The 16,122-nt window shown below is 37.5% G+C and overlaps 1 long non-coding RNA gene across 1 annotated transcript in view; it reads right to left on the reverse strand.

The window, feature by feature from the left end:
- Positions 1 to 340: 340 nt before the first annotated feature.
- Positions 341 to 16,122, reverse strand: part of LOC128861077 (uncharacterized) — an 82,028-nt gene continuing 66,246 nt past the window's right edge. Inside the window, exon 2 of the long non-coding RNA XR_008454333.1 lies at positions 341 to 853. This is a non-coding gene — a long non-coding RNA (uncharacterized LOC128861077). The remainder of the gene's footprint in view (positions 854 to 16,122) is intronic.

Raw genomic sequence — 16,122 nt, forward strand, 5'->3', positions numbered from 1 at the left:
AAAATGCTTTAAGCTATCATAGGTTTTTTTTGTTTTTTTATATATAAAATTTTGTTCACAATTCTGAAATATTTTTCAAATTGCCTGTATGGACGCTAACTTCCAATTTTTGTGGTTTTAGTATTTGTTCTTGTTTCGATGGCACGCGCTAGCATTGCTCGTTTCACGAAAGCATTTGCTTATTTATTTATGGTGCGGCTGCTACGCCCTCGTCGCCTTCGCTTTCGGCTTCGTCTTCGTCATTGACTTTGTCTCGTCGTTGTCGCTTATCTTGTAGGATCTCTTGCTCTTCCTTTTGCTCTTTCAGGATCGTATCCGCTACTCCGGTGCCAATTCCGTACGGCGTTTTGTAAGTGTGTATGTGTTTTTTTTTTGTGTATGTTATTTTTTGTTTATGAAATATTTGTGTTTTTGTCTGTCAATTCGTTTGTGGATGTGACCTTTTTTGATTGTGCTCCGTGAATCAAGCGATGATGTTTTATTTATTTTCGATTAGCTGCAAGTTTACATATACTAAAATGTATCTGCCTGCTTGTGTGTGTATGTATGTGTATGTGTGTTAAACGTGTGCCAGTTTCGATGAAGTTATTGAAATTTTATTCAACTTTTTATTTATTCTTTGGTATTGAAAATTGCCGTCGCATTGATAACAACTTTTTCTATGTATATTTTTTAACCTTCTTTTTACGCACTTTACATATCTACTTCTTATTTTTTTTTGTATTATTTTTAGTTTTTTATATATTTTTATTTAATATTTTTTTACTTTGCAAGAATGAGAAAAATATGTTGTAGTTTTTTATTATATTCTTTGGTAGGTGCACATTTTCATATCTCCAAGTGATGGATTATGCTGCAATGATAAAAAAATAAATAATAAATATATTTTAGTAAAATAAAGTAAATTCAATAGGTAAATATGTAAGTATGTGACGGTAAAAACAATACAAACTGACTAAGAATTTTTTTTGCAATCGACCAAAATTTGCAAACTTTGGAGGCATACATGATGCAAAGAATAATGAGATGGCGCCCATCGTGGTCCCGTTACTTTGCGCTCAGCGAATTTGACAACCAGTTACGTGATTTTAGCTCCAGTATGGCCAGATTACCATTTTCGTAACTTGATTTAGCATTTTTTTTTTTATTTTTATTATTTTTTGTCTCGGAGTTTTAGTTCATTCCACATGACATTTTTCTAGCCTATTCTAATATAATTAAAAGTAATGTTTATAATTTTGTAAAATATACATTTTTTAATAATTATTTAAATAATTCACTCAGTTTTATTTAGCTTTACTTTTTTTTAACATCTGGTGGCATTGCCCGTGATTGCCGGTATTGTTGGTGTTCTTCTGCTTTCAGCAGTATAATCTCTCTCTCGCTACTGCAGAGTTGCCTAGCTTTGGATATAAAAACGCACTAAATGCCCATTTAAAGAAAATAAAACACGAAATTTTTATTGTGTTACTTAAAGAACTTTGTATGCGTGACAAATTGTCTTTAGAATGTGCGTTTTTTTTAAATAAATGTGTTATGCTTATGTACAATTTAATTTATGAGTTTTTTTTGTTAAGCGAGACTCTTTTATTAAGGGAACGACTTTTTTGCTATATTCGAAGTTATGTAACTAGATAAGGTACTCTTTTTGTAAAAATGTCAGTATGGTTGCTTTAGTATTTTCTGGTATTTTGTTGCTTATTTTTACTATGAATACACCTCTTGAAGCTCTATGTCTCACTAAGGATTGATGACCGGAAGAAACGATTACACCTCTATGGTTTTAATTCGCATTCAATAAATTCAAAGGCTTTTTAAAATGTGTAAAAAGGTTTTCAATCTTAAGAAGAGTTGAGAGCGGGGCATTTAATATTTTTGCATAGCCTTAAATGGAGCCAAACATTAAATTTGCACTTTCAAATTATCAAATTTTATAGGAGTAAAAAAATTTTCATTAGCGCTAAAATCTTCTCAGAGTGGCCTTTTTTAAACTTCTTTTGTATAATAATACAGTTTTTTTTTAACCTAAAGTTTCGCTAGCCTTAAATTAAAAACAAAAAGAAACAAACACCAAACTTGAAAATTTTCGCATTTTCGGTGTAAAAAAGCACTAAATTTATTGCGAAGAGCAAATGGTTGGCAATACTGCACAACTCAGCAAACGTGACGTCACGTACGCTCTGATGGGCGCAATCTTGTTTCTATCATTCTTGGGAGGCATAAATCTTCATGTGTCTTGTGAAAATTGCTCTTGGCTTCCGGCAGAAATATTATTATTTGACAATTTTTCAAGAAGAGTACAAAAAGATACTATTTCGAAGGACTTTTTGTACTCTTCTTGAAAAATTGTGAAATAAAAATATTTCTGATGGAAGCCAAGAGCAATTTTCATAAGACATATGAAGATTTTTGTCACCAAAGTTTGGCAACATCGAACGATTTTACGAACCAAACTCCACTATCAAAATATTTTTTAGAAAATTTCAGTGAGAGCTGCCGAAGACACAAAAATCGCTATTGATATATAAAATTTGTGAAAGCTTGGAAAACTAATTGGACTTCCTCACAAAAGGTGGATTCCAGATCACTATTTGTGAATGTGATTTCATATTGGAAATTCGAAATAATGGCTCCGAAACGGTGGGTCAGAATTATTTACAGACTGTACATAAACATAGAAAATTTTCTTTGAAAATTACAAAAAAATCGCCACATTTCCATGTTTCCAAATATTTGCAAAATTCAAATATTATAATAACGCCGACTTTTATTATTTTTTTGGGTTTCTAAAACCTAATTTTTTCTATATTTTTATATTTCTTTATACAAGGTGAAGTCCAAAATAAACCAGACTGAGCTAAAATAGAAACGACAGGAGCTTCGTTCTGACAATTGCAAGTTTATTTATTCAAAGTAGTCTCCGTTGGCCGCGATACACTGTTTTGCGTGATCTAAACGCTTTTCAAAAGAGTGTTTCAAGTCATTGACTGAAATGTCCTTCAGGATGTGCGTATAAGCCTTTGAATGGCCTCTAGGCACGCAAAACGTTTTTCTTTCATGGCCAAATGCAATTTCGCGAAAGTCGCAGGGATGGCGAATACTGTGAGTGATTGGTGGTTAAAATGCGATCTCTGGTCAAAAAATCAGTTACAAGAGTAGATCGATGAAACGGCACATTATCATGCAATAAGCGCCAACTTGCAGCGGTATTCAGGGCGAATTCGACGAATGCGTTGCAACAATCGCTTCAAAATGCTCAGACGAAAATTGCATTGACGATTTGGCCCATTGGCACGAACTCTTTGTGGACAATTCCCCTGGAATCGTAAAAACAAATGAGCATCGACTTGATTTTTGACTTCTCCAAACGCGATTTTTTGAGTGATGGCTCGTCTGGGGCCTTCCATTCGGCACTTTGACGCTTAGTTTCAGGTTCATGTCGGAAACACCACGTTTAGTCACCAGTTACAATGTTGTAAACGAAGTTCTCGTCTTTTCTCGCCTCTTTAATGAGGTCTCTCGAATGTTGAATTCTGAGTAATTTTTAGTCCTTAGTTTACTTGTGCGAAATGAAACTTGCACAGATCTTTCGTGAGCCCAAGTGATCAGTTCAAATGCGATACATCGATGTTTTTGAGATATTCAACTCCGATTCCAGAAATTTGAACCTTGATTTCGGTTCAGTTTTGATAAATTTACGAGCAATTTCGATGGAGTTTTCGGTGATTACTGATTTTGGGCGGCCCGTACGTTCACTATTATTTATGTCCTCACAACCATCTCTGAAATGTGTATAACACTCATGAACTCTGCTCCGATATAGACAATCATCGCCATAAACTTATAAACTATTTTTATCAATTCAAATGTTTCGGTGAACCTTTTACAAACAAAATTATCTGGAGAGCAAAGTAACACGAACAGGCAGAATGTCCGCAGCCATTGTAAATCGAATAAATAAAGCCCTTGGCGCTTTTGCGCATTTATACAAAATTCAAAATCCTTATCAGTCAAGACCGGTCAGTCATCGAATCTTCAGTTTTACTGTAAATTTCGTGCTGCTATAGGGTTGCTAGTTCTGGGCTCTTACACCTGTGCTGTTTCGGAGGTTGCAAAATTTTGTCAACTTCTGCCTGCGGAAGAATGTGGTGGCCGCATATCATTTCTAATGCACAAATATTGGAACCGACCAATGAACTTCCCATTGAGCTAACCATCCAACGTAGACGGTTTGGTTGGATGGGCCATACACTGCGAAAAGATGCCGACAAAGACTGCACGACTGTTCTTTCTTGGAAGCCGCTAGGCGCAATAAGCAGTGATAGTCCAAAGGCCTCTTGGCGACATATGATAGATACTGGCCTAAAGAAATCCAATACTAACTGGAATAATCTCAAACAACTTGTTCAGAGCCGTGATAACTTCGTTAACTTTGTGTTTGCCCTACGCTCCACTCGGAGTCAAGGGATATTAAATAAGGTTCTTAGGTTGGGGGAAATATCCATTATTTTTGTGTTAATGAAAATCTTTGAAGAACTAGCATTTGTAAAAGAGACATATTTAGTTTAGCTGCCAGAGAGTCGATAGTTGATACGGAGACTAGGTAGGTTCTAACCTATCCAAGTTGGATTCAATAAATTTTTCGTTAATTATGGTAGGTAGAAAATTGCGCTCGTGGAAGAACAAGAAGTTGAAAATTTTAATAATTTTTGTGAATTTCGTAAAAGCTTCGATTTTTGTTTGAGGTATTCGTTATTAAAAATTACGCAAAATTAATCATCCAATGTTGTTTTTGAATAACCCTTTTACTCCATTGCTTGTCTGCTGCAGCCGTCTAGTTCGCAAGTATCAAATATGATTGACGCCATAAACAAAAATTATAAACCTTCCGCGAGGGTGATTATTTTTGCTCCACCTTATATACATGCAATATGCACATGCTCTTTATGAATCTACAATTTGACAACTTTCCAACGATTTCTGCAAGTATTATTATTGATAATCATATAGATTTTTTATTAATCGCGTAAAATATCAAATATATTGATTTCCATTTTTTGATTAAAAATTTAAAAAAAAATTCAGTGCTAGTGATTTGCTCTGAAATAATGAATATTATCATATTATATATAAGCTTTAATGTTCCACTTAGATGTCTTGACAATTTCTACGCTTCTTATGGGGAAGTCTTAAAGACTAAATTTGCGACTAATGATTCACTGCTCGCGCACTTCGGGACTATAATTCATTGTCCAATTCCAGCCTGCTTAATTCCGCTTTATCCTAGGCCTCGTTGAGTAAAAAATTTAAATTTAGTTGCTTAGGATGGTATTTATATTGGCCGCTAATATTTAAGTTGCCAAAATTGGCGTATTTTCTTTACATTTTTATCTAGTCTATGAGGTAATTTGTACTGTATGTAATTAAAATAAAATAATTAATATTATCAAATACAATAATTTTTATTTTATGAGATATTATTTTTTCATCAAAAATAATCTTTTTTCTTTAGTTTTATATTTACATCAGTTTATCAATATTTTTTGAGTTATGGTTTTTTGATTTAAAGTGTAACTTGTTTCTTGTGCGTTAAATTTTCTTTCAGAAACAAAAAATAAGTTAATGAATTTTATATTTTCATCACAAATATTGATGAGTCTCGAACGCTTGCGACTTTTTTCCAGTTTGTTATCCTAAGTTTCTTGATGTTGTCCTCTAGTTCGTCGGTCCATCTTGTTCTCGGCCTTCCTCTTGCTCTAGTGTTGAACGCCCTGGCTTCTAAGATTTTCTTCTGCGCCCTCGTACCGTCCATTCCTGTAATGAGACCCAGCCATCTTAAACGCTGCGCTTTGATTAAACGTATAACATTTTCGCTCTTTATCAGTTGATCTAGCTCGTCTTTCCATCTTATCCGCCACTCGCCGTGATCTTTGATTGCTCCGAAAATTCTTCTGAGTACTTTTCGTTCGAAGGCTTGCGGTTTTGTTTTATCTGCTTCAATTAATGTCTATCGGGAAAACGACTATAACGAGAGTGCCCCGAATAACGACTTTCTGCACTCGGATCTTTAAGTTTGTTCACAGCTCTGCTCCAACATAAGCCCATTTATAACTTTTTCTGTAACTATCACAGCTCCAATATAAACGCACTGTAATACAGTTAGCCGTTTCTTGACTGAAATGTTCGAGTATAGCTTTAGCCCGTAGAGTAGCCGTAGCCCATAGCCCTGGCAGCCGGTTGTGTAAATATTTTGATTTATAGTTTTAATTATAATTTATTAAATAAATAATAGGACTATGAATAAGTTCGTGCGGTTTTTTTTCGAAATTTGAAACTTTATTGACGTAAAATGGTTACAAATTTAATATTCAAAATATTGTCCATCGCTTACTACTACTTTTTCCCATCTTTCTGGCAATTCACGGATTCCCTTTGTGAAAAATTCGGTCGGTTTTGCCGCAATCCACGAATCGATCCATTTTTTGACTTCATCGTAATTACGGAAGTGCTGGTCAGCCAGGCCATGTTGCATCGATCGGAAGAGATAGTAATCGGATGGCGCAAGGTCTGGACTATACGGCGGGTGGGGTAGGACATCCCATTTGAGCGTTTCTAAGTATGTTTTGACCACTTGTGCAACATGTGGCCGAGCATTGTCATGTTGCAAAATAACTTTGTCGTGTCTATCGGCGTATTGCGGCCGTTTTTCTCGCAGTGTTCGGCTCAAACGCATCAATTGTCGTCGGTAGACATCCCCCGTAATCGTTTCATTCGGTTTCAGTAGCTCATAATACACAACACCCAGCTGGTCCCACCAGATACACAGCATAACCTTCAGGCCATGAATATTCTGCGCCGACGTCGATGTTGAAGCATGGCCAGGGTATCCATACGTTGCCCGACGTTTTGGATTGTCGTAATGGACCCACTTTTCATCGCCAGTCACAATTCGATGCAAAAAACCCTTTCTTTTGTGCCGTTGAAGCAGTTGTTCGCATGCCATAAAACGGCGTTCAACGTCTCTTGGCTTCAATTCATACGGCACCCAATGGCCTACCTTTCGGATCATTCCCATGGCTTTTAAACGTTTGGAAATGGTTGATTGATCAACTCCCAAAGTTTTTGCAACCTCTTCTTGCGTTTGAGCCGGATCTTGATCGAGCAATTCCTCCAATTCGGTATCCATGAACTTTGGCGGCGCACCCTCGCGTTCTTCGTCTTCCAAGCCAAAATCACCACTTTTAAAGCGTGCAAACCACTTCTGGCACGTTCGCTCAGATAGAGCATGCTCACCATAAACTTCCACCAAGATACGATGACTTTCGGCTGCTTTTTTCTTCATATTAAAATAATGAAGAAGAATTCCCCGCAAAAACACATTATTTGGCACGAAATTCGACATTTTCAAGTGTGGTAAAAATATTGTTGTTTACGCTTCAAATAAAAAACTTATACTGACGTTTGTGCCTTACGACAGTAGCTCTCCAATGAATGTTTGGAAATGTGGATCGATGGAATAATAATCAAGTTACGCCATCTGTTGTAAAACCGAAACGAACTTATTCATAGTCCTATTAATTATATAAATATTTCACTTTCTAAAGGCTCTCTCTCTCTTTAAAGAAGTAAAGCCATTCTCTGTTTTTAAATAATTGCGAAATATGTAGAACGTGAATGCTTGTGAAGTTGCTAGCAAATATCTGCTTTTTACTTCAGCTCTAACTCCAGTCATTAAACTGCCGGCCTTTCAGAAAACAAAAATTTGTATAAGCAACTACTACTCCTGTAAATAATACTTTCACTAAATACATACAAACATCATTCTTTACAATTTCCATCTACAATACAAATTAAGGCAGCTCTAATCAAGCACACAGTTCGTGCAGTTCCTGCAGATCCTCTTTCAGGCATTTTTGTATTTTTCAAATTTATCAGTTCGTTTCATTTGAATATTCCTCTTCCTTTTCCAAGTTCTACCAGCACTGCACTCTCAATAGTATGCAATACCTCTCACTTTGATTTTCATTTTCGCACAAATCGAATTTGGCCACTCGTAAACTCATCGAATCAATACAATTTTAAAAAAGCATTACCCACTACACAAAATTGCTGAAAAGAACTGAAAGATTTTGAACTGAAATATTTTATGTAATTGGTCACGAATTGGTGACGAAATGAACGGTAACTAAAAAACGCTAAAGTTGTAGGCTAGATTTCAAAGTAAGATTAAAAAATCGTCGATGGACGGGCGAGAATGGAGAGTAAAATTTCAAGGCCACGCAATGATTTGGGCACATTCGTTCCGCGAGAGAGAAAAAAGATACAACGTAGAGGAATAGATGAGAGAGAACTATACCTTAAATATATCTTAAATACATTTTAGGATTTTTTTCTGAGTTTTTCCTTGTGGTTGCTAATTTGTAGTGAGAAATAACACTGCCTACTTTTTGGCGCTTGTTTCCTGGTGCAAACTTGTAGGAAATATATTTTTGGTGCCTACTTTTTGGAGTTATATTTCCTTGGTGGCAACTCTTTGGAGCGTTTTTTATCCCACTTTTTTTTTGGTGCCTACTTTTTGGCCCTTATTTCCGTTTCCTGGCAAGTGCTTGTGCGTGCTATAAAGTGCTATCCATTCCGGCGTCAGATTTGTTGGTATTGCCTTGCGGTAATTTTTGCCGTTGCTGCGGTCCTAGAATCGCTGCGTTTGTGCGGGTGATAATCGCTCGGAGTAGTGCGCGTTGTTGCCACGTTTTTGTCCGGCGTTTACCTACACCGGCCGCCCTTCTCCGTTTTTTGTAAATTTTGTCTATTTGTATTCTCTGCAAAGGTTGTGCATTTATTTAGATATACATATATTATTTCTCTCTCTCTCTCATCTCTCTCTCTCTTTCTCTTTTACTCTCCCTCTTTCTTTGTCTGCCTTGAAAGTTATGTGTACTACGCTACACGCACTTTTTTCTAATAGCGGTCGCCCCTCAACAGGCAATGGTAAACCTCCGAGTGCCATGGAAAAGGTCCTCATAAAACACCAACTGCCGTTTGTAGGTGGCATAAAACTATGGGTCTCACGATTTTGTGGAATGTATCAAAACGAAATTTGCAAATCAAGCGAGGTGCTCAGCTAAACACCCAAAACGAGTGCAAGCACTAATAGAATAGAAGACAAGCAACTACTTAAACTTAACCTCACGTTTTTAGAGCCAAATAGAGTTTGAAAAATAAACATGGTTTTAGTTATGTTCTGTTTTCATTTTGAACAACTTTTTTTCACTTAAAACCAGAGCCATTTATAAAAAACCAAAACGCAATGGCGAAAATGTTAATACAATCCTTGCTGTGACACCCAACAGCTCACGCATTCGGATCTGAGCATCACAACATGAGCATATACTTGAACCACATTTTTTCTGGAATTTTCTGCAAACTGACTTTTGACACCATCAACCTTTCCGTTTTCCTACTGGTTATGTTTAGCAAAGTATATCTGAAAAAGATGCATGTATTTGTGTTTGTACCCAAGCAATCGCTGAAGCTGAAACTCTCAATTCAATCAAACAACGAACTGTTGTAAATTTATGCTGTCGTTGCCGCCTGCCGTTGCCACATCAATTTCAGTTTGATAGATTTGATTTGCGCACAAAAATATGCTACCAATTTTTGCGTATTTTTTGAAGAGCTGCCGATTGGCTGACTGATAACTTTTCTACACATACACTAGCACATAAATACATGTACGTATGTATGCGTGCATTGTTATGTTCACAAATAAATAAATCAACAGTCAAAGGAGCAGCAGCAGCAAAGAATTGATGTTCAACTCAGGCGAGCATAATCAAATATTTTCATATAAATAAGAATATTCATGTATATGTAGGCATTTGTGTAATCACGCATGGTTGAGTTGTAGGCACAAAAACCTACACGTACACAAACATACACATTTGTGTATGTGTATATGTGAATTTGAATGCGATGTGTAGCAATATCAAAATTCATATCTAACGTAAATAATGTATTAGCATACCGGCGTGAGTTGTATTTGTCCTTTTTTTAAATTATTCAGAAGCTATGCATTTTATTATTTGTCTACTGCTCATTCAATATTTTCAGGCACAATTGACTTGTGTGTTCACAAATTTGATAGACCTTCACATGAGCGCGCACATATTCGTTTAAACCAGGAGTAGCAAATAATACCTTTCCGGTGCAATCATAAATACCGTTGCCGTAACGGGGCAAAAAAACTGTGATATCGGCTCTGTAATCAACTTCAAATTGATTGAACGCATTTTCTGCTTCAGGTACAGAGAAATAATTTCATTTCGAACATAAATATAATGATTTGTGACGTCACATATACGTATAGTCACATATTAGTGACATAATCGTATAATTGAGTAATAAAGGGTGGACCAAGGAATGCCTCCTGCCCATTGCTTCAAAGAAACATTGTATTCAAAGAAACATTGTATTAAAATTACTTTGACTCGAATTGCTATTTCGCATTCTAAAAGGCACTTATCATCGTAACTATGAAATATGAAATCGATTACAAATTCTAAAGAGGTGTGGTGCGCATGATTTTGAATCGTATGACGCAAGTAAGTTGGTGCTACGCTTCACATACTGAGTTGTTCCATAAGTTTTGTGATTCGATAAGAAAAACAAAATGTTATGATTTGAAATACACCTTATTATTCAGTATAGTTTCCCTGAGCATCAAATCACTTGTTCCAAGGAGATGAGAATTTATAAATTCAATCCCTGAAGTGAGAATCCGGAAGGGCTGCAAAATACGCCTCCACAGCTGTTTTCAACTCATCATTTGATGAGCAACTCTTTCCACGCATGCATTTTTTTAGGGCTGTAGGCAGATGGAAGTCACTAGAGGCCAAATTTGGTGAACGGGATGAACGCTCCAACAATTCGAGCTTTAATTCATGCATTTTAGCCGTTGTCAAAATGCTCTTGTGAGACGGTGCATTGTACTGATGAAAAAGATTTTTTCCTTTGCAAACTGGGTAATTTTTCACGACTTTTATCCTTCAACTGGTCTAAAAGGTTACACTAATATTCCGAATTTATTGTTTTACCAGTTTGCAAGTAACCCACAAACAAAATTCCTTTCCCAAGAAACTGATGCTAACACCTTCTTGGCCCACTTCTGGACACGAACGCGTTTCAGATTCCAAGAACCAGGTTCACACCACTCTTTAGTTCCTTATTTTGATTTAGAATCATGGGGATAGACCCAAGTTTCATAGTTTATTTTCGAAAATGCTCCTTTATCTTTTTTTCTATTTTTGTCTTCCCTTTAAAATGACTTATACTTCGCTTTGTGAGTCGGTCAAGGCCATGGAAAATGTTAGAATATTACAAAAAAAGTTCCTAAAATTTGTTTTTGTTGCTTAGTAGTAAAATATATAACCATGTAGAAAAACATACCGGCCTTTGCAAATTGACTTTACTGCTAGAACAACTGCACCAACTGTGACCGGCAGATTATCCCTGCCGAGTGGAGTCAAATGTGGAAAGGATCAGCATTAAGCGCATGCTGAGTCGACCACCACAGAAGAAATACACACGCAATAAAATTTGCCTAGCAAACGCTCGGATAGCACCTTAAGCTACGTAATCCAACAACAACAAGAAACAACATGCAAAAGAATACACAGCAAAGTTAAGCAACTACTAAACTAAATGAAAACAATTGTCCTTCGAATGGCAAGCAAAAATACATTAAACAATTACAGCTCAATTTGTGACGAGGCAAAAATAAAATACAAAAAACAAGAGCCAAACAAGAAGACCATAAAGCCAAAAACCGAATTATTAACAAATCCAAAGAGTAAAAGAGGACCGCAGATCGCCTGCAGAAAGTCAGCATATAAAACAAGAAAAACAAAAAAATGCCAGAAGCAGAAAAGCAACAATGCAACAAAAAAATAAATAAAAGTTGGATGCGAATTCGACAACACGCACACATTTCGTATGATGCTCATACACATACATACATACACACTTCCATAGCACAAAAAAAGCAAACTTCCACAGCACATCTAGCATCCCGAGGGCATGAAAATGCCAGCGAGCGTTGGTTGATTGGAAATTCTTTTACGAGTATTTACTTATAAGGATTATGTTGCCAATAGCACAACTTGGGTCAGAAGGCTATATTAATATGGATTTTGTGGACAAAGTCGCTTAAAAGTGTGCGAAGTCGCATACTCACATGTAGGTGGCTGTGTGCGTGTAATACTGCAGCTAAGCTTCATATATTTGTGCAAAATACATGGCATGAGACATGATGTGATAATACCATAGGCAAGTATGTGCTAAGTAGGCAGAAAGGAAAATCGATAAGCAGAATTAGTGCATATTCGCATCTGCTCAAAGTCCTGCAAGCGTAAATTTGACCCGAAAACGAAAAAAGTCAATCTATAAATCACTGAAAGGTACTGCTTTCTCCTCTTAATGTGCCTACAATTCTCATATCTATGCTCCCAATATATTTAAGTGTAAAAGGGGTCATAAAATTGTACTTTCCCTGCAAAAAATGTGAATAGAGTTGAGTCTGGGATGAGTCTGCGATTAATTGCAAAAACATACGCGTCGCATACCATTTTTGGTCTCTTTACGTCAAATAAACTATTCGCCTTTTCACCATATTTCGAACGAACGAAAGTAATTCTATACTTTTATTCCCGAATGGCTGCAAAAAAGGACTAGTCGGTTTTCTTCCAAAATTTGCTGGTTGTCAGTAGGTTCACTATGTTCCACACTCCATAAAGGGGAATTACACACTCCAAATGGAATAAGCAGGAAAAGCTGAATTGTTATTGTATTGCTCGCTACTCGCTCGCGGGTATTTGCTGATGTATGCTGATGATACTGACATCATCGTCCTTAACAACCACGCTGTTAGTTCTGCCTTTCCCAAACTGGATAAAGAGGCATAGCAAATGGGTCAGGTGACGAACGAGGACAAAACGGAGTACCTCCCGTCATGGGTCGGACGGTTCCTGTAGCTACCGTCCTTTGACGGTGACACAGATTAACTTGCAGCATTCCAAAGCCACCACCGCACCACTAAGTAGAAGGCTTGCCCGGCTATATACAGTACCCCACATAACAACAGTGCAAGAGCTGGGTCTTTAGGAGCCGCCTATGTGGCTTTGGAACATTGAAAGAGGCAGGAATTCGAGTAGACCTAGGACCGGTCTTATAATATCATCCGATCTCACTGCAACGGGTCTTGAGCAATTCTGTTGCCAAGACCTGGTAGCGGCTGAGGTGTGTTATAGGGGTAGACACTGATGGTTTAGGTTTGTGATTGCATCTGCCTATTTTCCTTACGATTCTCGTGAGGTTCTGTGAGTGGCGCAATCTGGACCTTGTTCTCTGTTGCGATGCTAATGCCCAGCATACAATCTGGAGCAGCAACAAATGAAATGAACAGGGCTCTCGGCTGTTCGAGTTTATAGCTTGCTCCTTCCTAAATATACACAACAAGGGCACACAGTCTACGTTTGTTACTGCTAGAAGGCGGTAGGGGATTGATCTCACCATATCAAACTCAAAACTTGGGTGGTCAACGAAGAAATGGAGAGTCCTTGCGAAGATTAGTGCTCAGACCACAGGTATATTGAGTTTTAGTGCGGCGAGGAGGCACAAATGCCATTTCCTTCTAGAAACCCCAGAATAACAGAACCTTCAGGTGACACCACAAGGACTCCGGAAAGAACAGAGCATTGAGGTGGCTGTTGAGAAATTCAACACCTTAACCGAATGTTTTGAGTCAGACTATCCGAATCGACCACTCCTTGACCGGATTCCCGTTCATTGGGGTAATCGAGAGCTCCAATTGTTGAGACGTGATTCAAGTAAACTTCTACACCGAGCCGTCAAGACAAATTTTCTGAGGACTGGGAGCGATACCGCAATGTTCAGAAAAAAAAAGAACCTCCTGTCATCAAACAAACACTCAGCGCACTCGCGTCTCGGCATGATTTGATGTTGTAAGAGACTTCCTTTATTTAGAAACTGACATTAACACAGGTACTTTGGACTTGGCCAATATCTTATAAGGCGTCCTTTACAGTGTTTGACACAAAGATTTTTGCATCGCAACGGCGATTATCGCATAGGCGATTGTGCAATGAACTGGGAATAAAGATTCAGCGGCTATGCTGGATGGGTCAAGTCGTCCGAATAGATACAACCGCTCCGTCGTCTAGATTGCATGGTACCCACTTTTAAGCATGATAAGTTGTCTGCTCTCTCATCGGGTTAGTCCCATGGTGTATAGGGAAGCCTTTGCATCACACGAGTGACATTCCCAGTAGGGTTAGGTTCTAACACTCGTGTGCTGAAAGTTGGCATAGAATCAGTGTGCCACCCACGAACCGAACTATCTAGGGATTGGCCCCGAATGAAAACCTTCTGAAGGTAATGGACAACAATAGGATTTTTACTTTAGGTGGAACCCACACAAGTGACAATCCACCCACTTCGGCGGCAGGGGCAGGGAGTCTGGGGGCCCCAACCTGTACCAAAGTCTCTCACTTATGTACGTGGGAGAGAGCGCATCCTGGAGGAGATGGCTATCTCTATCGCATCCTGGCTATCTCAATTTACGTTGTAAATTTACTGCGGCGGTGGCACGACCTCCCAAGGAAGACGGAAAATCTAAGAATGGGACAAGGAGAGAAAAGAGAAAGCATTTGGTGAGTTTCATGCGGGATACATTTTCATGAGACTCTGCTGGACCTCCGGCGTCTGTGTCTTCCAACAGACCTCGCTCGGTGGAAGTGACACTTATGAAAGCCACCGAATCCTCGGTGGACAGAGGCGCTCCCAAACTCGAGCAAAGCGGAAAAATGCCTTAATTCTTGACTGGAGCGCCATAAGTGCAGCCGAACGTGCAGAGCTTGTACGCAGGATGTCCCAGCGGATTACTGCTGTTATCAAAGCAAAGCGTGGACTTACTAAATATTCATGTTTATATCACTAATTCCTTTCGTTTATACTGATTTGTTAATTAAAGATCACTACTTCACTTTTTAAAACGAAAAATTAAGTAATTAATGGGGTGATTTTCGATTATTTGAGTCAAACTCTTAAGCACAGCAGTTTGCAAATGATCGATGTGTTGTGGGGTTAAATATTAAATTCTCAACTGAAAATACTCGATTATGACCTTTAGAGCGATTATTCCTAGATGCCTTTCAACCTTTTTTGATCAACTAGTTAACAGAAAGACTAAATAACTTTACTTGTAAAATGTGTTAATCACACAGCGCTTGCAGAGCTGGCGCTAATCCTATCATCGACACTAATGCAGCGACATAATACATAAATCCCATACATTTTGTTGTCATGACAGACGATCCCACGAACGACCCGAACTTATATTTAGCGAACTTTAGCCGCTCCAGTAGCATTTCCCAAATATTCGTGATGAATCTTTATGCTGCCACAAGAACAACAACACACATTTTTTGACAATTTTTGGAAATTCTAAATTTCCCAGCTCCTTGTACCTCAATGAGGTGATTTCTCAAGCAACTGCCAGCTTAGATTAAGTTGGCCCAAGAGAAAAATCAGCAAAAGAGTAATCAGCGAAGCAAAAGTTTGATGATACTTTGCAAATTTATTGTTGCAAATTTTGATTAATTAAATTACGTAAGAAAAAAATTAAACAAATCTTAAATGCACAGCCTTTTTCAGCATTTTTTTAGTTATCTTGCATAAACATAAGCCGTTTATTCTTCCTAAAGCTGCTCATAAAAATACAAACATAAAAGCTTCATATTTAAGCATAAGAATATCAAATCACTTTAACGTAACAGTTTTTACCAAAAGAACAGAAAAATACATGGAAGAAATAAAGCTACTCAAAAAGATTTACGTGGGATTTACTTAGTTGGGTCTTCTTCGCTCGCAGTAAGCCAACAAAATACGTATAATTCTCAATCAATTTTCTCCTTTGATATGTTTTCAGTTAGTCATTCCCTTTTTTATTAAAAAAAAAATTACAAAAACTGGCAGTAATCCTTCATCATGTGCAGTGTTTTATTACAATTCTTGTCTGTCATCTTCTGCATTTACTACTCAATTTTT

This window comes from Anastrepha ludens, chromosome 4 (genome assembly GCF_028408465.1).
Source record: "Anastrepha ludens isolate Willacy chromosome 4, idAnaLude1.1, whole genome shotgun sequence".
Lineage (NCBI taxonomy): Eukaryota > Metazoa > Arthropoda > Insecta > Diptera > Tephritidae > Anastrepha > Anastrepha ludens.